A 22,775-nucleotide genomic window follows, 5' to 3' on the forward strand; every position below is an offset into this window, starting at 1 on the left:
GACAGTAAATTCATTAAAATTGTTGCTCCACTTCATATACAAACAGAGTTTACAATAATGTAGATTACATTAATTTTAATGCCAGCCAGACGATTGAGTGGAACTGATCTGCCGTCAGGTCATGTAGCGCGATATGAAATCTAGAAGGAAGTGATTATATGAATTGTAACGATTTCTTTAATTAAACGTGCGTCTGTTTTGAGTACACTATTATTAATTTTAGGTAGCAAAAACGGTTTCGTTTATGAAACGATTGATGGGAATCCTGGAAGGGATGGATATGAAATGTAGCTGAGGACAACAGTTGAATTTATGCTGCTGTTAATCTGTTAATCTGTTAATCTGTTAATCTGTTAATCTGTTAATGACTTACAGAGAACAAACCACGAACAATATTATCATATTTTCATGTTTTAGATTATTTCTTCTGGAATAATCTAACATACACAACGTTAGCGTGTTCATTTACCATTGTATGCGTGCTTGATTCTCATTTGTTGAAACAGTTATTCGTCACCATATTTCCTTCCTTTGACACTGTTCAGTACCACTACGGCAGACAATAAAGCAGTGTTACATGGCGCCGTCTTGTTAAATCGCTCTCAGAATTGCTCGTAATGTTTACGCAGTCCACCGCCGTGCTGGTGACGTACTGCGTTAACGGAAGAATTCGAATCCCAATACCGGCCATCTGGAAGATAGTTTTACGTGGTTTCCAATTTTCACTTTCTAGGCAGAAAAAGGAACAGGAATCATCATCATTGTAATAGGTCAAGTGACGGTTAATAGCATGTTTTTAAGTTTAAAGCGTGAAGTTACGCCCATTTCCGTCACAAAACTTGGTCACTGCACTAGTGCTAGGATATACATGTTATTGTTTTTGTTGACAGTGGACGCTCGAGCTTGAATATGCAACAGCAGCCCTTCACCGGTTTTAACATTTGCACACGTATCCCGGCAGCCTCAAGCGCTAACGCCAGCCGCTGCGTTGCAATGTTTGTCACTCCCCAAACACGACTTTATTCGATGACGGTGCAAGCTACAGACATGAAACTTCCAACATTGTGATCCGTCAATTGCCTAGTATGAAAATGGGGAACCACAGAAAACCATACAGGGCTGCTGACAGTGGAGTTCGAACCCACTCTCCCCCGAATGCAAGCTGATAAATACGTGACACAAAGAAGCACAGCCACTTAATAATGATAATCCGCAGCCTGTTTCCAGTCATTGGATGGGTTCACCAAAGGAATGAATTCCCCATCTAGCGGTGAGGATAGGAATTGTGCCGGCTGCCGAGGCCTCTCGCACTATTCTGGGGCAATGGTTAATGACTGACAGATGCAACGAAATGGTATTGGAGAGTGTTGGTGGAATGAAATATGGCAGGGAAACCGGAGTAGCCTACCTGAAGAAAAACCTGCCCCAACTCCACTTTGTCCAATACAAATCTCACATGGAGTGACCGTGATCTGAACCACGGATCCCAGCGGTGAGAAGCCGACACGCTGCCGTCTGATTCACGGAGGCTCAGCTCAGCCACTTGCTCTGTAGTTTTGTTTATCCAAATGATTTTAAAGTGTAGTAGCATTAAGTAACTTTTATTTATTTCAAATAGACTTCCATAATTTTAGATAGTGTAAAGTACACATGGTACATACCAAAGAAATGTTAAGTTTATAATAGAAATAGCCAACCGAATATCGGTAGGAATCGAACCTACATCTTCGTATTTCGCAAGTACTTTATGTACTCGACATGACCTAATGAGTTGAAACTGTGGGTGGGGGACGCAGACGAAGAATACACCCACGGTATCCCCTGCCTGTGGTAAGAGGCGACTAAAAGGGGCGACCAAGGGATGATCGAATTAGAACCATGAGACTACTTGTAATTTGTACCACCACGCGGGGAACATCATGGGTCGCATTTATCGCATTTACTTGCGCGTAGTACTACTATGTTAGGTACCAAATAGGTTTGTGAGTAGTGGCAACAGAGTGCACTTTCGGCTTTTACACTACCTGTGATTAGTACCACTATATGAGCGACAGCATAGGTGAGTAACACCATGGTTCTGACTTGCCTATGATTAGTAACCACTCTATGTGGAACACCACGGGATAGTACGAGACCCTGTGGTTAGTACACTTCTGTGACGAACACCATATCTTTGCGTTGCCTGTAAATGGCACCACAATGTGCGAAACAGGATAGGTCTGTATTACATGTGCGAATTTCATTACCTGTGAGTAGTACCATAATGTGTGGAATAAGGCGAGTCTACTCTACTTTTGATTAGTAGCGCAACATGACAAATACCATGGTTGTACTTTCCTAGCGATAAGTACCATTATGAGGGGCCGATGACTTGGATTTTTGACCCCTATAGACTGCAAGCGTTATAGATTCAGTATTATGCTATAGAAGCAGGCCCAAGGTCAGTAGTGCTCCTGTTTTATGTCAGTTTATGTGAATATGAGGCATTGCGGGTCGGATCCACAGATTGTTTTAAATTTGTTTCTATCCATTCATTATTCGTCCTCGTATTTTGAATTATGTTCGGTGGAGGCTTTTGGACTTTTAATGTTTCATTACATTTCGTCTCATGTCGTATCATTAGGGGCCGATTACCTAGATGTAAGACCCCTTTAAACGCCAAGCATCAGCATCATCATAAATGCGTTGAAAGTGTGTTTGAAGCACATTGCTGTCACGAAGATGTAATGGTCCACAGCGGATGCAACAAGTGTCTTTGTTAAATGTCAAATTAATTCACGGAGATTTGATCTAACATTGGGCACAGGCCAACGTAGCTAGCCACCTATCCCCCAATTTCAAAATAGTAGTATAATACAGGGATTCGGCGGCCTCCTCCTCCTCCGGCTCTGGGGAGAGGCCTCCTCCTCAGCCAGTGGCCTCCTCCTCCTCCTCAGCCAGTGGCCTCCCAGTGGCCACCTCCTCCTCCTCCTCAGCCAGTGGCCTCCCAGTGGCCTCCTCCACCTTAGCCAGAGGCCTCTTCCAGTGCTGCCAACTTAACCTAACTAGTGCGAGATAAACAAAGCCACGTGCTTTTTGACAGACAACAACGCACCGCTAACCTCAGTACTGCCATCTTGACGGGCCTAAACCTCAGTAGTGCCAACTTAACCTCACAAGCGCGAGGTAAACAAAGCCACGTGCTTTTTGACAGCCACGTGCTTTTTGACAGATTTGTAAACAAAGCCACGTGCTTTTTGACAGCTGTCATCGACAACAACGCATCGCAAACCTCAGTACTACCATCTTGACGGGCCTAAACCTTAGTGGTACCAACTTAACCTAACTAGCATGAGGTAAACAAAGCCACGTGTTTTTTGACAGCCACGTGCTTTTTGACAGACAACAACGCATCGCTAACCTCAGTACTGCCATCTTGACGGGCCTAAACCTTAGTGGTACCAACTTAACCTCACTAGCGCGAGGTAAACAAAGCCACGTGCTTTTTGACAGCCACGTGCTTTTGACAGATTTGTAAACAAAGCCACGTGCTTTTTGACAGACAACAACGCATCGCAAACCTCAGTACTGCCATCTTGACGGGAATAAACCTTAGTGGTACCAACTTAACCTCACTAGCTCGAGATAAACAAATCCACGTGCTTTTTGACAGCCACGTGCTTTTTTGATAGCTGTCATCTGCCATCTTTGAGCACAGTGCTGCCCTCTTTAGCTACCTACCTTTGAAATGTGGACCTCAGTAGTGCCAACTTAACCTCACAAGCGCGAGGTAAACAAAGCCACGTGCTTTTTGACAGCCACGTGCTTTTTGACAGATTTGTAAACAAAGCCACGTGCTTTTTGACAGCTGTCATCGACAACAACGCATCGCAAACCTCAGTACTACCATCTTGACGGGCCTAAACCTTAGTGGTACCAACTTAACCTAACTAGCATGAGGTAAACAAAGCCACGTGTTTTTTGACAGCCACGTGCTTTTTGACAGACAACAACGCATCGCTAACCTCAGTACTGCCATCTTGACGGGCCTAAACCTTAGTGGTACCAACTTAACCTCACTAGCGCGAGGTAAACAAAGCCACGTGCTTTTTGACAGCCACGTGCTTTTGACAGATTTGTAAACAAAGCCACGTGCTTTTTGACAGACAACAACGCATCGCAAACCTCAGTACTGCCATCTTGACGGGAATAAACCTTAGTGGTACCAACTTAACCTCACTAGCTCGAGATAAACAAATCCACGTGCTTTTTGACAGCCACGTGCTTTTTTTGATAGCTGTCATCTGCCATCTTTGAGCACAGTGCTGCCCTCTTTAGCTACCTACCTTTGAAATGTGGTGGCGGATAATTTGAAAAAATGCTTTTCGACATGCAGCCATCTTTAATCCAGAGAGAACAGTGCTGCCCTCTATGTGGTGGCGGCAAATTCCACGTGCTCTTGTTTGAAAACATACTCACGTGCTTTTTTGACAGCTGTCATCCGCCATCTTTAATCCAGAGAGAACAGTGCTGCCCTCTATGTGGTGGCGGCAAATTGAAAAATTCCACGTGCTCTTGTTTGAAAACATACTCACGTGCTTTTTTGACAGCTGTCATCCGCCATCTTTAATCCAGAGAGAACAGTGCTGCACTCTATGTGGTGGCGGTAAATTCCATGTGCTTTACAAACCTATGTGCTTTTCTGACAGCTGTCATCCGCCATCTTTAATCTAGAGAGAACAGTGCTGCACTCTATGTGGTGGCGGCAAATTCCACGTGCTTTACAAACCTATGCGCTTTTCTGTCATCCACCATCTTTAATCTAGAGAGAACAGTGCTGCACTCTATGCGGTGGCGGCAAATTCTACGTGCTTTACAAACCTATGCGCTTTTCTGTCATCCACCATCTTTAATCTAGAGAGAACAGTGCTGCACTCTATGTGGTGGCGGCAAATTCTACGTGCTCTTATTTGGAAACAAATTCTACTCGCTCTTCAGCTGTCATCTACCATCTTTAATCAAGAGAGCACCGTGCTGCCCTCTTTGTGGTGGCGGATAATTTGAAAAAATTCTTTTCGACAAGCAGCCATCTTTAATCCAGAGAGAACAGTGCTGCCCTCTTTAGCTACTTACCTTTGAGGCGGTTAATTTGAAAAATTCTTTTCGACAAGCTGCCATCTTTAATTCAGAGAGAACAGTGCTGCCCTCTTTAGCTACTTACCTTTGAGGCGGTTAATTTGAAAAATTCTAGCTGCCATCTTTAATGAAAAGGGCATCGTGGTGCTATCTTGCGGGTAATATTTTACGTCACAGCTGTCATCCACCATCTTGCATTGCTAACCTTAGTGCTGCCCTCTTTAGCTACTTACCTTTGACAAGCTGTCACCCGCCATATTGCATCGCAAACCTCAGTGCTGCACTCTATGTGGTGGCGGATAACTTGAAAAAATCTTTTTGACAAGCGGCCATCTTTAATCAACAGAGCACCGTGCTGACATCTTTAGCTACCGCCATCTTACATCGCTTACCTCGCTGCTGCACTCTATGTGGTGGCGGTTAATTCGAACAAGTTTAATCACGCATCGGGTAAGCTAGAGTAAGCACGTGCTGCAGTGATGACGTTATCATGCATGTTTAAACCCGTTCGTTGACTAAAAGCTTTAGTCTTCGGGAAACAGTGATAGAGTGTGGAGTGCAAACATGACGAAAACATTAATAGTTGATGTGCAAGGCTTTAAAGTAAACGGAAACAAGTTTGTGTTTAAAGAGGTGGCTGTGTTAGATTGCTGTGTGTTGTGGGCACCAAAACTTGTTAGTTTAGTATTTAGTCCACCGTTCCCTTACTGTTTGCAAACAGATGAAGATAAAAAGCAGACTCAGTGGATTGAAAACAATTTAGGTTTGAAGTGGGAAGAAAAAGGAATACCTTATCGTTTTCTACCTTTAATGATGAATGCACATTTGTCAAGAGCAGATCTTGTTCTTTTAAAGGGTTGTGAAAAGAAAGAATGGTTGCGTGATTTTCTACCATCATCATGTGAAGTTATCGACATGCATGAATTGGGGTGCCCATCATTTAAAACTCTTCCGAAAGAGCATAGTAGAGAAACAACTAAACAGTCTTTACAACATGTATGCATGCTCTTTGATTGGTTGTGTCGCAGTGCATGTCGGGAAGTGAACAACATATGTAAAGTGCAGTGTCGAAATAACCTTAGTGTAAAAGAAACATTTGTAGAGTAAAGACATCATGTCATTTCTAACAGATACTAAGTGTAACGCAGTTGAAAAGGCGATCGTAAAGTTTTATGCATGCAAAAAGAAACTAAACACTTTTACTGAAGAAGAGTTAAATGCATTACCAAAGGCATTTTTGGTCAATGTAGCTGCGAATGCTGTAAAGAAGATTTGGGATAAGGTGCCTCGTGAGTGGACTCAAGATCCTGTTTTGTCAGAGCTTCAAACGTGTAGTTTACATCATGAACACGTGAGTTTAGCTAGAAGACCTTCTGTGAGACAGTGCCGTACATGTCAACTAATTAAACTGTATCACGGACCTAAAACTAACGAGTTGTCTTCGCTTATAAACACTTATCATGGCTGTGGAGAGAGTAAACAAGGAAAAGGTGAAGAAACGTGCTGGGAGAAAGATGAGGAAGCATGTTGGGCGTGGACTCATCAATAGAGTGATTGATCTTCTTTTCTTCGTGCTTCATCTCCCCTGCGGCCCTAGAACACGTTCGCCTGATACGTAGTTACATGCTGCCTGCATAGAGTGTAGCTGTTAAAATCTGCTTCGTAAAGTTATGCTGTGTGTGTGTGTGTATGTGTTATTACCTAGTGCTTTAGCTGCTCAGAAGAATATAGCAGCACTTGTCGTTGTTGGTGCAATAAAACGAAAAACTGAGTGACAAAGACCGTAACATGAACAAAGGATAAAAATGTATGTATATAGTCTAAAATAAATATGAATTGTCAAAACATATTACAGGTGTTGTTTAATCCTACAGCATGTCCTAGTGACTTAGAAGAAAGGAAACGTAGAGGATTAAAAGAAAACACACATAAGATTTAAAGTACATCCTCTTTATTAATCCATGAATTAAAGCTGTTATTAAAACCAAGCCATTTAACATACAGTTTATTACCACGACGTCGAATAACACGTTCAACTAAATAGTGATCAGGATATTTTGTTTTCTGCAGTTCTTCGATGTAGAATCCTCCTTCAATAGGCTGTCCTCTGAGATCGCGAAGTAAATACGTAACTGGATTAGTAAGCTTAACACTTCTGATTTGAAAAATTTCAGTGCTCCAGTTAGGTGTGTATCCTTTTGCAAAGATAGACTTGTGTTTGCTGATGCGAACGAAATCACCTTCTTTAAAGCGATAGCGACGTGGATCAGCTGTTTTGATTACAAGATGAATAGCATCTAGACGAGGTGTATTCTTTGTAACAAGACGTGGCTTTGTTCCGATAGTGCGATGAGGTGTATCGTTGTAGGTAGATAAAAGTCTAGGTAGCAGATCAATCCAACGATATGAACCTTGCGCTGTAAATTCTCGCCACATCATTGTTTTGAGTGTACGATTAAAGCGTTCTACAACACTTGCCTTGAGATTACTGAACGTAGAGTAGTGTTGAATGCCAAGTAACTTGAGGTAAGAAGAAAAATCCTTGTTGTAAAACTCTTTACCTTGATCAGTTTGAAGAAGCCTTGGGCAGCGTTTCGATTCTTCAACAATATGTTTAAATGCTTCTTTAACTTGAGCTGCTGTTTTAGAACGCACGGGTTGTGCAAAAGCAAACTTTGAGTACACATCGATAACAGTAAGTAGATACTTATAGCCCTTATTACTAGAAGCATATGGAATCATTTCTACTAAGTCTGCTTGCCAGAGATCATCTTTTCCTCGTGTAATAACGCGTCTGCGACAGTAGGTGCGACGTGCCGGTTTATGTAACTCATGTGCGATGTTTACCTTTACAGGTGAGATCTTCTCTTGACGAGCCATTATAAAATAATACCGGCATAACGTAGTTCTCTTTCTATTTCTAGAATTTCTGATCCGTGACCAGTGTGACCAGCCTCTTGCGATGCTCTTAAAAGTTGTAATCGTTCAACGAGTAAGTTTGGGTCATTCCAGTATCTTACATCCACATACGGCAACAAAGGCTTGTAGATAACGTCTAGACTACGTGCAGTCGGAAACAGCTTAGAAATAAACTCACGATACTTGTAACTCTTATTCGCATTTACAGCTTCTGTTCTCTTGTAATTACGTCGTGTTGCATCGGTAGCAAAAAGTATTGCTTTATACTTTTTAAGATCATCTTGTAAAATTATATCCTTGTCAGGTATTCGTGAGAAAAGAAGTTCTAAGAGTCCTTTCGTAGGTTTATAGGTAACACCTTTTACAATGAGTTTGTTGCTATTAATCTTAACATTTGAATTTCCTATCCGGAAACAGTCATCTTCGTAGCGAATACCATAGGTAGTGTCAGTTTGTCCTGTAAAAAGTTTTTCTATATAAGGTGCAAAGAGAGATCCATAGGTATCTTGAATAAAAGTTCTAAACTGATTGCGATATTCTGGTGTAATCATAACCTCAGACAAAGATGGTAGATTTTGCGTCGATGTAGTAGGTGTTTCTGCAATAACATCTGTAGTTAAAAACTCAACACGCTTAGATGGTGATGCATCATTAAGTTCTTCTTCTTCTTCTTCTTCTTCTTCTTCCTTATCTTCCTCTTCTTGATCTACATCCTGCTTCTTCTCTTCCGTATCTTCTTCATGCTTTTCTTCTTCATGCTTCTCTTTATGATATGATGTTTGCATAGAAGCAAAACTTGAAGTAGACTGCGGTAATGAAGTAGAATTAAAAATTTGTTTGAGTGGTGTACTTAGTTGTGTTTTTAAAAATAAATCCGTGTCTGCTTGAATACGTTTAAGCTCTTTAAATTTCCGTCGAATATTGTTTCGAGCTTGGATGATATGTTTTGTGATCTCCTTGCTAGATGTTAACATGATGGTGGTTTTTAATCAAGTAGTTACTGTAATTCTGTGTTAATGCATATAAAATGATCGAAACCCATGCGATATCGTCCATGCTGTACATCACTTTCTTTATCAATAACTAAAAAGCTGTAACGGTGTAATGACCAACATTTAGCACACATACGTTTAAAGTCATCGAATGTCATATCAGTGTTAACATGATCGTTATACACATGTCGCATGTTGCGCTCATCTTGCCGAAAAAGCACAATAACATTTGCGTTGTCGCGTATCAACTGCTTGGGCACACGAGAATAGGTTTGGCACAAATAGATGCAATCAACATATTTATGTCGACCCATACTAAAGAATGCACGAATAACGTTTTGCTGTTCTGTTGCGACATCATCAAAGATCATTAGAGAATTAGGAAGCACATCGTCTGGTGATGGTACTTGCTCATGTGAATTAAATTTAAAATATCTTATTCCATCTTTAACTAGATCGTGCATTACAGTTTGTAGAATAGTATATAGCGGCTGATAGAGTGACTTTGCGAAAACGTAAATATTCTCGAAGCGTACACCATTTACAGAAGTAATATGTGTGAGTAAAAGATTTGTTTTACCGCATCCCGACGGACCTGATATAATACATCGCACAGTAAAAGGAAACAACGTTCCATGACGTTTTCTTGTAGTTGTACTAGAACTAGGTAAGAGATGTGGTACAATGTCGGTAACAGGTAGCGTGTCTTGCTGCTTTATAATCTTCATGATAACTGAATCATAAAGTACGTAATAGTAATATATATATATATATATTAAACGAAACAAGAGGCAACGGTTAGTTTATGATTTGCTCTTGACTAGTAAAGTCGTGTCCAGCATGGTGAAACAACGATATCCAAACGACATGAAGAAGAAGAAAGTAAAAACTGTTGGATGGAAAGATGTTATAAAGGCTGCGCAAAAAGCTATTCGAGGGGAATAGAATCCTCGTGTAGCTATTACTAAGGCGTTACGCGCAGCAAGAGCGAGAATTTCTCCAAAGTGCAGAGCAATATTTAGTAAACGTGCGCGAATTATTCCTGTACCAAAACGAGGAGGATTTCTTCCTGCGCTGTTTGCTGGCTTAGCAGCTTTAGGGTCATTGCTAGGTGGTGCTAGTGCTGTAGCGAGAACTGTCAAAGCTGCAGAAGAAGCGAAACAACGGTTGAAAGAGAGTGAACGTCATAACAAGACGATGGAGGCAATTGCGTTACGAGGCAAAGGTGTGAACATGAAGCTAGCGCCATACAAGAAAGGGCTTGGTATCTACATTTCTCCAAAAAAACGTCTACTGAATGCACTGCCATATCGAGCTCTAACGCATGATGAAGTTTTTACGTTTGCTAAACAACTAGGAATTCATTATTTTCGAGGAGTGTATATGCGTGATCAACTACCAGCACGTCCACGTGAACGTGAAAGTGCCGTAATTAACTTGGACGACAGTCGTGGACCTGGAACTCATTACGTTGCTTATGTAAAACGTAAATCTAAAGTATGGTATTTTGATAGCTATGGAGATTTACCTCCTCCTTTTGAGCTCATACGTTATTTCGGAAGCAGTGCAGACATTGTTTACAATAAAAACCGTGTGCAAAACTTTAATACACGCATGTGCGGACGATTATGTCTTATGTTCTTATATCAAACCCAGACAGTAGAGAAAGTGTATTAGTGTCTACGTGATGACGAACAGTGAAAGAACGTTTGCTGTACGTGGAGAAGGACCTGAAACAACCATCTATTTTAATCCGCCAATCGAACTTGGTTATCAGCCGCATAGTCTTGGACTAGTATCGTTTGAAAGCTACAATAAAATCTATAATGTGCGTGATGGTTTAAACAAGTTCTATTACGATGAGTATGTGCTAACACTACCCTCAGGTAGTTATACAGTAGATGATATTCACGACTATATTGAAAGTACGTTAATTGATCAGTTTGGGGAAGATAGTTTTAGTAATCATAATTACAAGTTCTCAATCACTATAAGCAACATTACGCACAAATGTGTTATTGAATCATCATTTAAGATTGACTTCAAATCACAACCTGATTCGATTGGTCCACTGCTTGGATTTTCATCGAGGGAGCTCCTACCGAACGTACGTTACGAGTCTGATCAACCTATAAAACTCTTCGATGATTATAATGTGAACATTACTTGTAATATTATTACAGACTTGAATAGTAATCTACAACCTTCGCACGTCCTGCACGACTTTATTGTTACAGAGGAACGTGGATATACTATTTGTGAGAAACCAGCAGTAGTTCTTTATCATCCTGTGTCTGTAAAACACATTAGCAACATTACTCTTAGACTTGTAAATAAACATAATCAGCTTATTCATTTAGATCAGCACGCGTACGTAGCTTACAAACTACATCTTAAACCAGTATGAAAACCATCTATAAAACACGGTGTACATTCCGAAGGCATACTACATGTGTGCAGAGACTCATCGAGTTAACAGATACCCATAAGCAGATACTCCAAGATTTAGGATATACACTACTACAACAGAATGGAAGAAATGCTAGACATTACGAATACAGTAGAAAGTCGTGAAGGTGTAGTACGAAGTGAGCTTCATTCTTATCAACCTTTTACGTTTGGATTAAATAACAATGATGAAATTCATTTTATTATTAATCAACAAGATGTTTACACCTTACCACACGAAAGCTACCTCTATATTGAAGGACGATTAGAAAAGTCTGATGGAAGTGGACCAAGCACTTCACAACTAAACAACCATGCTCTAGCTTTTCTCTTTTCTGAAGCGCGATATGAAGTAAATAATGTTGAAATAGATCGAACGAAGAATGTTGGTATTACAAGCGCAATGAAACTCTACCCTTCTTTCTGTGATGAAGAAAGTAATCTTTTGCGGATGGCTGGATGGTGTCCAAAATCTACTAACAACTGGATGATTAATGAGGATGGAACTTTTACGGGTATGTTATCACTGAAACATATTTTTGGATTCGCAGAAGACTTTACACGTATTATAATCAACGTAAAACAAGAGCTTATTCTAATCCGTGATCGAAGTGATTACAATTCTCTTAAAGCAGTAGAAACACCTGTAGAATCGAAAATAACACTGCATCGTATACTGTGGCGGATCCCACATGTAACCTTATCTGATCGTGAAAAACTTCGATTGCTCAAGATTGTAGAAAATGATACACCATTACCTATACGTTTTAGAAGTTGGGAGCTGCATGAATATCCTGTGTTACCACCTACAAACAAGCATAGCTGGGCAGTTAAAACATCACGTTTTACTGAGAAGCCCTTGTACATTATTTTTGGATTTCAAACTAATCGTAAATTCAATCACGAAAAAGATAGCTCACTGTTTGATCACTGCAAATTAAGACACGTTAGACTATATCTCAATGGAATTACGTATCCCTACGAAAACATCGACATTAACTTTGAGAAAAATAAGTTTGGGATGCTCTATGACATGTTTTGTAAATTTCAATCATCGTATTATCAGAAAGAAGATCGTCCGCTATTTACACCTCAAGAATTTAAAAATAAAGCACCGATTGTAGTTATAGACTGCTCTTATCATGAAGAATCTATAAAAGAATCTCCAGTTGATATTCGTTTAGAATTTGAAACATCTGAAAACATTCCTGCTAACACAGCAGCCTATTGTCTTATTATTCATATGAGTGATGTTACTTACCATCCGCTAACGAATATTGTTACGAGACTATAAATAAGAATAGATCTTTATCATTTTCATTAGTGTGTGCTTCGACATCGTACGCTATGGAACAAAACTGTAAATGTGCATGCTGTTTGCATGCTCATACGCAACATCTTATTTATGTTTCACGAGTGAGTGAGGCTATTAAGATGTTCTATAAACGTAGATCATCGATGCCGAAACATCTTATTCAATACTTACCACCAGGATTTTTATATACGTACGCTGCCTCTTACGTACATAATTTTTGGGACATCCTTCCTCTACACAGTAAGATGTCAATCGAAGTAGCTTTATGCAGAACTTGTGAGCGACATTACAAGCATCGAGGAGAAAATGGTGATGATGATTGGGATGGACCAAATCCGAGGATTGAACACTGTACACAGTGTATGAATGAACTTTCTCTAGTACTTCATGATGATGATGATGATTCCGAAAAGGAATAACAGCAAGGTAAGAAGTACATGATCTTCTCTGTAAAGCATAACATACTTAGTATAATATATTTCTAAATGCTTTGTTTAATTTGAATGTTGCAGGAGGCATTTCGGAAGCATACGTTGTTAAGAAGCACACTAACCTTGTCAGCAGCAAAAACGAACACTGTTGTAGTACATTTGTAAATAAATATTTGATCGCATTCAAAAAATGTTGTACTTATTGCATTGCTTTACACCGACTTACTCTTAAGAAAAACGATCAGGTCTAAACATGCACAATGACGTCATCACAACAGCACTTGCTTACTCTAGCTTTCCCGATGCATGTTTAAACTCGTTCGAATTTACCGCTACCACATTCCTTTACATCGACTTACTCTTAAGAAAACGGACAAGTCTAAACATGTATGATGATGTCATCACAACAGCACGTGCTTACTCTAGCTTACCCGATGCGTGATTAAACTTGTTCGAATTAACCGCCACCACATAGAGTGCAGCAGCGAGGTAAGCGATGTAAGATGGCGGTAGCTAAAGATGTCAGCACGGTGCTCTGTTGATTAAAGATGGCCGCTTGTCAAAAAGATTTTTTCAAGTTATCCGCCACCACATAGAGTGCAGCACTGAGGTTTGCGATGCAATATGGCGGGTGACAGCTTGTCAAAGGTAAGTAGCTAAAGAGGGCAGCACTAAGGTTAGCAATGCAAGATGGTGGATGACAGCTGTGACGTAAAATATTACCCGCAAGATAGCACCACGATGCCCTTTTCATTAAAGATGGCAGCTAGAATTTTTCAAATTAACCGCCTCAAAGGTAAGTAGCTAAAGAGGGCAGCACTGTTCTCTCTGAATTAAAGATGGCAGCTTGTCGAAAAGAATTTTTCAAATTAACCGCCTCAAAGGTAAGTAGCTAAAGAGGGCAGCACTGTTCTCTCTGGATTAAAGATGGCTGCTTGTCGAAAAGAATTTTTTCAAATTATCCGCCACCACAAAGAGGGCAGCACGGTGCTCTCTTGATTAAAGATGGTAGATGACAGCTGAAGAGCGAGTAGAATTTGTTTCCAAATAAGAGCACGTAGAATTTGCCGCCACCACATAGAGTGCAGCACTGTTCTCTCTAGATTAAAGATGGTGGATGACAGAAAAGCGCATAGGTTTGTAAAGCACGTAGAATTTGCCGCCACCGCATAGAGTGCAGCACTGTTCTCTCTAGATTAAAGATGGTGGATGACAGAAAAGCGCATAGGTTTGTAAAGCACGTGGAATTTGCCGCCACCACATAGAGTGCAGCACTGTTCTCTCTAGATTAAAGATGGCGGATGACAGCTGTCAGAAAAGCACATAGGTTTGTAAAGCACATGGAATTTACCGCCACCACATAGAGTGCAGCACTGTTCTCTCTGGATTAAAGATGGCGGATGACAGCTGTCAAAAAAGCACGTGAGTATGTTTTCAAACAAGAGCACGTGGAATTTTTCAATTTGCCGCCACCACATAGAGGGCAGCACTGTTCTCTCTGGATTAAAGATGGCGGATGACAGCTGTCAAAAAAGCACGTGAGTATGTTTTCAAACAAGAGCACGTGGAATTTGCCGCCACCACATAGAGGGCAGCACTGTTCTCTCTGGATTAAAGATGGCTGCATGTCGAAAAGCATTTTTTCAAATTATCCGCCACCACATTTCAAAGGTAGGTAGCTAAAGAGGGCAGCACTGTGCTCAAAGATGGCAGATGACAGCTATCAAAAAAGCACGTGGCTGTCAAAAAGCACGTGGATTTGTTTATCTCGAGCTAGTGAGGTTAAGTTGGTACCACTAAGGTTTATTCCCGTCAAGATGGCAGTACTGAGGTTTGCGATGCGTTGTTGTCTGTCAAAAAGCACGTGGCTTTGTTTACAAATCTGTCAAAAGCACGTGGCTGTCAAAAAGCACGTGGCTTTGTTTACCTCGCGCTAGTGAGGTTAAGTTGGTACCACTAAGGTTTAGGCCCGTCAAGATGGCAGTACTGAGGTTAGCGATGCGTTGTTGTCTGTCAAAAAGCACGTGGCTGTCAAAAAACACGTGGCTTTGTTTACCTCATGCTAGTTAGGTTAAGTTGGTACCACTAAGGTTTAGGCCCGTCAAGATGGTAGTACTGAGGTTTGCGATGCGTTGTTGTCGATGACAGCTGTCAAAAAGCACGTGGCTTTGTTTACAAATCTGTCAAAAAGCACGTGGCTGTCAAAAAGCACGTGGCTTTGTTTACCTCGCGCTTGTGAGGTTAAGTTGGCACTACTGAGGTTTAGGCCCGTCAAGATGGCAGTACTGAGGTTAGCGGTGCGTTGTTGTCTGTCAAAAAGCACGTGGCTTTGTTTATCTCGCGCTAGTTAGGTTAAGTTGGCAGCACTGGAAGAGGCCTCTGGCTGAGGTGGAGGAGGCCACTGGGAGGCCACTGGCTGAGGAGGAGGAGGAGGTGGCCACTGGGAGGCCACTGGCTGAGGAGGAGGAGGAGGCCACTGGCTGAGGAGGAGGCCTCTCCCCAGAGCCGGAGGAGGAGGAGGCCGCCGAATCCCTGTATTATACTACTCAAAATATATGAGTATGATAAAAAAATGTGGAATCCCTATAGAAATTTGATAGCTGCCAGTTCGCAGTGTTTTCTGTAGCTTTGTGCTAATTCTATACAGTAATTCAATAACTGATTCCAGCCTGTCAAACTGATAGACGTGTACATCATGTTCAGATGACAAGGAGAGTGAATTAAAGCATGTAACTTAATTTCGTACTTCATTTCAATTTTTTGTGACACATTATTCACAGTTCGATGTTATTCAAAATCAGGTGCAACTGAAGCAGTGTGATATAGAAACACATGCATTTATTTTACTCTCATCAAGTCTAAGATTTGGTATCTCCCCGTCTGGTTGGTCCGCGATCCTTTTCAGACTTTATCACAAATTTAGATCAGTGTATTTTTGGAACTAGAAGGGACTTACTCAGAAACAAGTAAAAGAAAATCAGGATATACATTACGTTAAATTCACCATCTTTACAAACTTTACATTGACTTTCTGGATTTCCACGTCAAGTGCGCATGGATATCGAAGTGATGTCTAAAACTCTTCTTTCCTAGTCTTTTTCCAATACTTACAAACGTAAACATCAGCTGAGGCATTCAATGCTGATAGACCTAGTAAAATTTCATAACGAGAAGAGTACGTTCTTAGGAATCAATTAATAAAAATATCTTCAGCTAATTCTAGTTCCGCCGGGCTGAGTGGCTCAGACGGTTAAGGCGCTGACCTTCTAACCCCAACTTAGCAGGTTCGATCCTGGCTCAGTCCGGTGGTATTTGAAGGTGCTCAAATACGACAGCCTCGTGTCGGTAGATTTACTGGCACGTAAAAGAACTCCTGCGGAACTAAATTCCGGCACCTCGGCGTCTCCGAAGACCTTAAAAAGTAGTTAGTGGGACGTAAAACAAATAACATTATTAAAAATTCTAGTTCATTCTTGTATTTTTATGCTGCTGGTCAGGATATGAAGACTAGGTGCAGCGTTGCCAAGCGTTCATTCACGGCGTTCAGTCTTCCATGTACTGGTACGCGTTATATACGGTTCTGCGAAAGTTTCAAATGAACAATTTTTTGAAATTTTTAATAATTTTATGCAAAATGGTTTTTTCTCCTTTTTGAAAATACCTCATTTTCTTGGCATATATGAGGTGGCCCTCATTTCTCTAGTGGGCTCCCAAGCTTTGAATGGTGTGGTTCACCTCTGAGCTGGGTTCAGATTATCCAATGATGCGTCTGCATAATCTCGCATGTGGGACTTTCTGTCTCACTCTGCTGCCTAGAATGCTCTACTTCAGACTTTATCAACTGCAGATCCCTTAGTCCTACATATTATGTTCACAGTCACACTTTCGAACCAGCTCACACCGAACTACAACAATCGTCCTTTAATCAGCCATTGAAAGTGTGAAGTGTAGTGTAACGTCAAACGGGTAACAGTGCAGCATTTAGTTGTAAATTTTATGGATAATACTATTTTGTCGTTCCTATGACTAATATTGTGATGTACTTACAAATTCTTTTGCGTGGTAGCGCAGTGCTTCAGTTCCGTGTGGATGAGCTTACCCTGTATTAATTTATGTTAATAAATTATGTTAAATAAATAAAGATGGTGTTCACTTCAGGTGAAGCAGGTCCTTCGACACGTAAGAAATTAAAAATTTATGTTAAAACACCCAGAAGTAAGCGAAAGTACAGGCAGTCGTGGGAAAGTGTAGAAGAGTATACAGTCATGCGATTGGGTCAGGAATGGAGTGAATTGAAACCCATCGAGCGGCGAGGATACGAATTTTGCCGGCTGCCGAAGCCTGTCGTACTCCTGTGGAGAAATGATTACTGATAGATGAAACGAAATTATATTTGAGAGTGTTACTGGCATAAAAGATGACAAATTTCTCTTGGATTGACCGGGATCTGAACTGCGTAACCCAGCCGTGAGAGGCCGACTCGCTGCCGCCCGAGCCACGGAGGCTCCATATGATGCAATATTGGAGATATTCTATCACCAAGAGCAAAACTTTGGCCAAACTGGCACGACCATGTGGAGTTGGTGTCGTTCCGTCAATCAAGCAGGGAGCACTTGCCCATAGCAGTAATGAAGTCGAGATTTGGAGATGAGTTTAGAGTGCGTCAATATTGCATCACTTGACTGTGCACTTGGAACTGTAAACACAGAGAGAACAACTCAATTAGAGGATGGGCAACATGATCAGACAGCAGCACAGGCTTTACAGTCGCTATGAGAGTGTTACATGCAATTACAGGACAACTCATCACTTACAAAGGGAAATTAAAGTTGATGTAAAGCTTAAATTTATATTTCAGTTAGAAAAGGACGTGCAATTCATGTCAGTATATAGAGAGAACCTCTCCACTATGGAAAAAGGAGCAAAGAGGTAATTAGGAAGTGATAAAGAAGATAACAGAGCCATAATATATAGTCCACTTACGCAGACCATCCAGAAATTAAGTTTCCCTATTTCTTTTCTTGTAAAGTAAACGTATTTAGCCTGGAAATTTGAGCATGCGTGACAGTTCAATGACATAGCAATCATACACCGGTCGGACATGTCGAGCGTGGTGTCAGTACTAGTGATGGGGTAATAAAATACAAAATAATCGATTATCCGATTGTTCTATTATATTTCTCATTAGATTATTTTTCGATTATTCATTCGAATAAATGAGGCAATCGAAAAGTGAATATTTTCCATCCGATTATTATTTCCATTATTCATTCGAAACTCCATTCGAATGAATGAAGTAATCGAATAATGAATTTTTCCATTCGATTATTGTTTCGATTATTCATTTGGAACTGCATTCGACACAATTAAACCGAAAAATGATTCATGACGCATCCGAATATTCTATGCGATAAAAGTGAATGATATTTGAAACTCATTCGGTTATTTTATTCCATTATATATTCGATTATCTAAATAATAGGATGGAGGTTATTCGATTATTAAAAGTATTCGATCATGCCATCGCTACAACTGAATGATATTTGAAACTCATTCCATTATTTTATTCGATTATTTATTCGATTATCTAAATAATCCGATGGAGGTTATTCGATTATTAAGATTATTGGATTATGCCATCGCTACAACTGAATGATATTTGAAACTCATTCGATTATCTTATTCGATTATTTAAATACCGGTAATCGGATGGATGTTATTCGATTATTAAAAGCATTCGATTATCCCATCACTAGTCAGTAGCGCAGCAGCAGTGGCTCGAAATGGCGGCTCATATTGTTTCTCCCACCGACTGAATTGTTGGGTCTGTGATATTCTACGGAAATTGCGATGGGCCATTCAAAACAAGAGGTGTGAAACGCTCAGTGCATCTGTTGTGCTGATCCATGGCAATACATACGCCTCGACGCTCAGCAACTCTTCTGCAGGAGTTCCAATGGGAGGTGTTTGATCATCCGCCGTACAGTCCTGATCTAGCCCCCAGTTATTTTCACCTTTCCTTGCACCTCAAGCAATTTCTGCTCTCCTTTCAGCATTTTCACACGGAAGAAGAGCTGAAGACGAATGTCACACGCTGGTTCCATTCCCAAGCGGCACACTTCTACGACACCGCCATACAAAAGTTGTTCCTACGACTTGACAAATGTCTCATTTCTGGTGGTGATTATATTGAAAAATAGCTTCAACATTGCTACATCGGAAGTCAATAAAGTTTTTCGTGTAACGACTCATCAGTTTCAGCAACAATCACTTCCCTCACTTTCCTCCTGCATAACATTTAAATTAAAATTACGAAAATAAGCATGTACCTTATGATAGTAGACGTTGGAAATATTCTCCTCCTACCAAGCGATTGGCTGCGCTGTTTGGGCCACGTACCTGTCAGCTTGTGTTTATGAGACAGTGGGCTCGAACCCCAATGCCAGCAGCTCTGAAGATGATTTTTTCTCGTTTCCCATTCTCACACCAGGCAAATGATAATTAAGTCTACGGACGCATCCTTGCCACTCCTAGCCCTTTCCTATCCCATCGTCACCGTAAGACCTCTCTGTGTCGGTGCGACGTACAGCAAAATTACTAAAATAAAAATGTTCTATATCCACTCACTTTTGGCATCGTGTTAGCAAACTCCGATTCACACCCATTAGTTGTCTTCCGAAATTGATGCTCCTGATACGTTCCTTGAGTTATTGCATACACTTTATTTCTTTAAGTTCCTGCCGGGCTGAGTGGCTCAGACGGTTGAGACGCTGGTCTTCTGACCCTAACTTGGCAGGTTCGATCCTTTTCCAGTCCGGTGGTATTTGAAGGTGCTCTAATAAGCCAGCCTCGTGTGGGAAGATTTACTGGAACGTATAAACTCCTGCGGGACTAAATTCCGGCATCCCGGTGTCTCTGAAAACAGTAAAAGTAGTTGAAATGAAATGTCCTATGGCTTTTAGTGCCGGGATATTCCAGGACGGGTTCGGCTCGCCAGGTACAGGTCTTTCGATTTGACACCCGTAAGTGACCTGCGCGTCGTGATGAGGATAAAATGATGATGAAGACAACACATGCACCCAACCCCCGTGCCATTGGAATTAACCAATTAAGGTTCAAATCCCCGACCTGGCCTGGGATCGAACCCGGGACCCTCTGAACCGAAGGCCAGTACGCTGACCATTCAGCCAACGAGTTGGACAGTAAAAGTAGTTAGTGGGGCGTAAATCAAATATTATTATTGTTCCGGGGTTTATCGTGGACCGCAGAGGTGAAAGAAGGTGCCGGGATGAATGGGTCTAACTACAATGTCAAGAAAAGAATTAAAAACTTAAACTGTAGGTTATATTTTCTTAAATTCAACTTTAGCGAATTTTCATAACAATGAAACGTCAGGTACAATGACAAATTTTAGACAAGACAAGAAAATTCAAAATTTAGTGACTGTTTAAAAATCTGGGCTTCAAGCCCCTCACTTTACAATTCTTGAGCTCCTAGTTCAAATTTACAAAAGAGCACAAATTTGCTCAAGGGCATAAATCCCTCAATACATGGAGCACCTGTTCCCAACTTACAATATCCAGCCTCCCAGAGGCAGTTTTACAACACTTGTAAAGAGCTGGCGTGCACTCAGTTTTCCAAGCCTATTCAAGGCAATATCAGAAAATTACAATCACTCGCCATCAAGGCACAACTTACAAATTTGAAACAAGGGTATCTAGTACCCAACCTATTGGGCCATTGCGGAAAAGAACAGGTTAAGAAAATGGACCGAAACACAAATTGAATGGAGGCGTGTACTTGCACTCCTAGATGTGAAATCTTGAAACCCTTTGCTGTCTTATGTGCACATGTGGAGGCATTGTGAGAATTATATCCCAAACTAACACCTCATAACTAGAGAACAGTTGGAGTGACAGATCGACATTGTTAAACGATCCAAGCACTGAGAACAACTGCGAAAGTGAGGGAATGTTGCAATACTGCGGACGGGAAGTGAGACGAGTCAACGGCAGGAAGGCACCGCGCGCCCGCCGAGCGACCTATGAGAGAAACTCACTTTGCAACTGCAAGCTGCTAAGAATCCAGGCCTGCATCTGATGTTGCTAGAGTACCTAACTGTTAGTCCATAGTATTCAGTTTCATTGAAAGTATGAACAGTGGGTATGTACGCAAACATGGAATGGAAGCTGTAAATTAGAAGTAAGAAGCAGAATATCTATGGGAAAGTAAGCTTTCGGAAAGGCGAAAGCGTTTTTGATGTCTAAGGCAATCCCTATTAATTTAAGAAAGAGTTTCGCGAAGTTTTCATGTGGAGTGTGGTGTCATACGCAGCTGAAAGAAAGAAACAAAGAAAGAAAAAAGTATTTTGAAAGTTTTGAAATATGGTTGTGGAAAAGAATGCGAAAGATGAAGTGGTCAGAAAAAGTGAGAAATGAAGTACTAACAAGAGTTGGAGAGAAGAGACACCTGATGAAAACAATAACGAACAGGAAAACATCCTGGTTGGGTCACATACTACGCAGACGTTTACTTCATCAGAGGATGATTGGAGGGGGAAATATATGGAAGAAGAGACAGATGAAGAGGAAGAAGGAGGTGTGGAATGTTAATAGATGTCAAGCAAGGCAGAAGATGTGAACAACTGGAACAAGATGCTTAGGACAGAGAAACATGGAAGTCGTGCAGTGGATACTTGTCTCAAGACAGATTCACAGAATGAGAAGAAGGAGAAGAAGAAGAAGAAGACTGCAAACGATGGGCACACTGTTGAATTTGGGGTGCGATGCTGATGTATTATTTTGAGAATGATTTATTTAACGTGCCAGTGGTACTGGTCTCTTGTGTATAAGCACTCTTATATGGCAAGTACTGTATGTTTTAAAAAATTTGCTTTACGGTGTACCGACACAAATCGGTTTTATGGTAACAATGGGATAGGAAAGGCATACGGGTGGAAATTATGCGGCCGTGCCCTTATTTAAGGTAGAGCCCCAGCTTTTGCCGTGCGTGAAAATGGGAAACTACGAAAAACCACCTTCAGGGCCCTGGCGTTAAAATCCCACTATCTCGCAGATGCAAGCTCACAGCTGCGCGTCCCTAATTGCATGGCCAACTCGCCCGGTGATAAACGATTGAGCTAGAATATCTGCATATGACCTATCACATAATTCCTTGGAGCAATCGAAGTGTAAAATTGGAGCGTCGACAGTGGGATTCGAATCCACTATCTCACAGCTGCACGACTAACCCGGTACGAGAAAAGAAGAAAGAGGGTGAAGGGTGGAATGATGACATATATGTTAGGCTCCCTTCCAAAAACAAAATTGTTACCGTAATATCAGGCTCCATGGCTGAATAGTTAGCCTTCTGGCCTTTGGTCTAAGAGGCCCTGTACTCGATTCCCAGTTGTATCAGGTATGTTAACATTAATTGATTAATTCTGATGGCTCGGGGTCTAGATGCATGTGCTGCCCTTAGGATTTAGAATTCATCATACTGTAGGTAGAGCACCATTACGACAGATGTGCAGGTCGCCTATCAGCCGTCAACTAG

At 41.1% G+C, this 22,775-nt stretch overlaps 1 protein-coding gene across 1 annotated transcript in view; it reads left to right on the forward strand.

Moving 5' to 3' along the window:
- The window catches only part of LOC136881325 (kinesin-like protein CG14535), a 295,387-nt gene that overhangs the window by 235,168 nt on the left and 37,444 nt on the right, over positions 1–22,775 (forward strand). The gene's annotated exons all lie outside the window — the stretch shown is intronic.

This window comes from Anabrus simplex, chromosome 9 (genome assembly GCF_040414725.1).
Source record: "Anabrus simplex isolate iqAnaSimp1 chromosome 9, ASM4041472v1, whole genome shotgun sequence".
Taxonomy (NCBI): domain Eukaryota; kingdom Metazoa; phylum Arthropoda; class Insecta; order Orthoptera; family Tettigoniidae; genus Anabrus; species Anabrus simplex.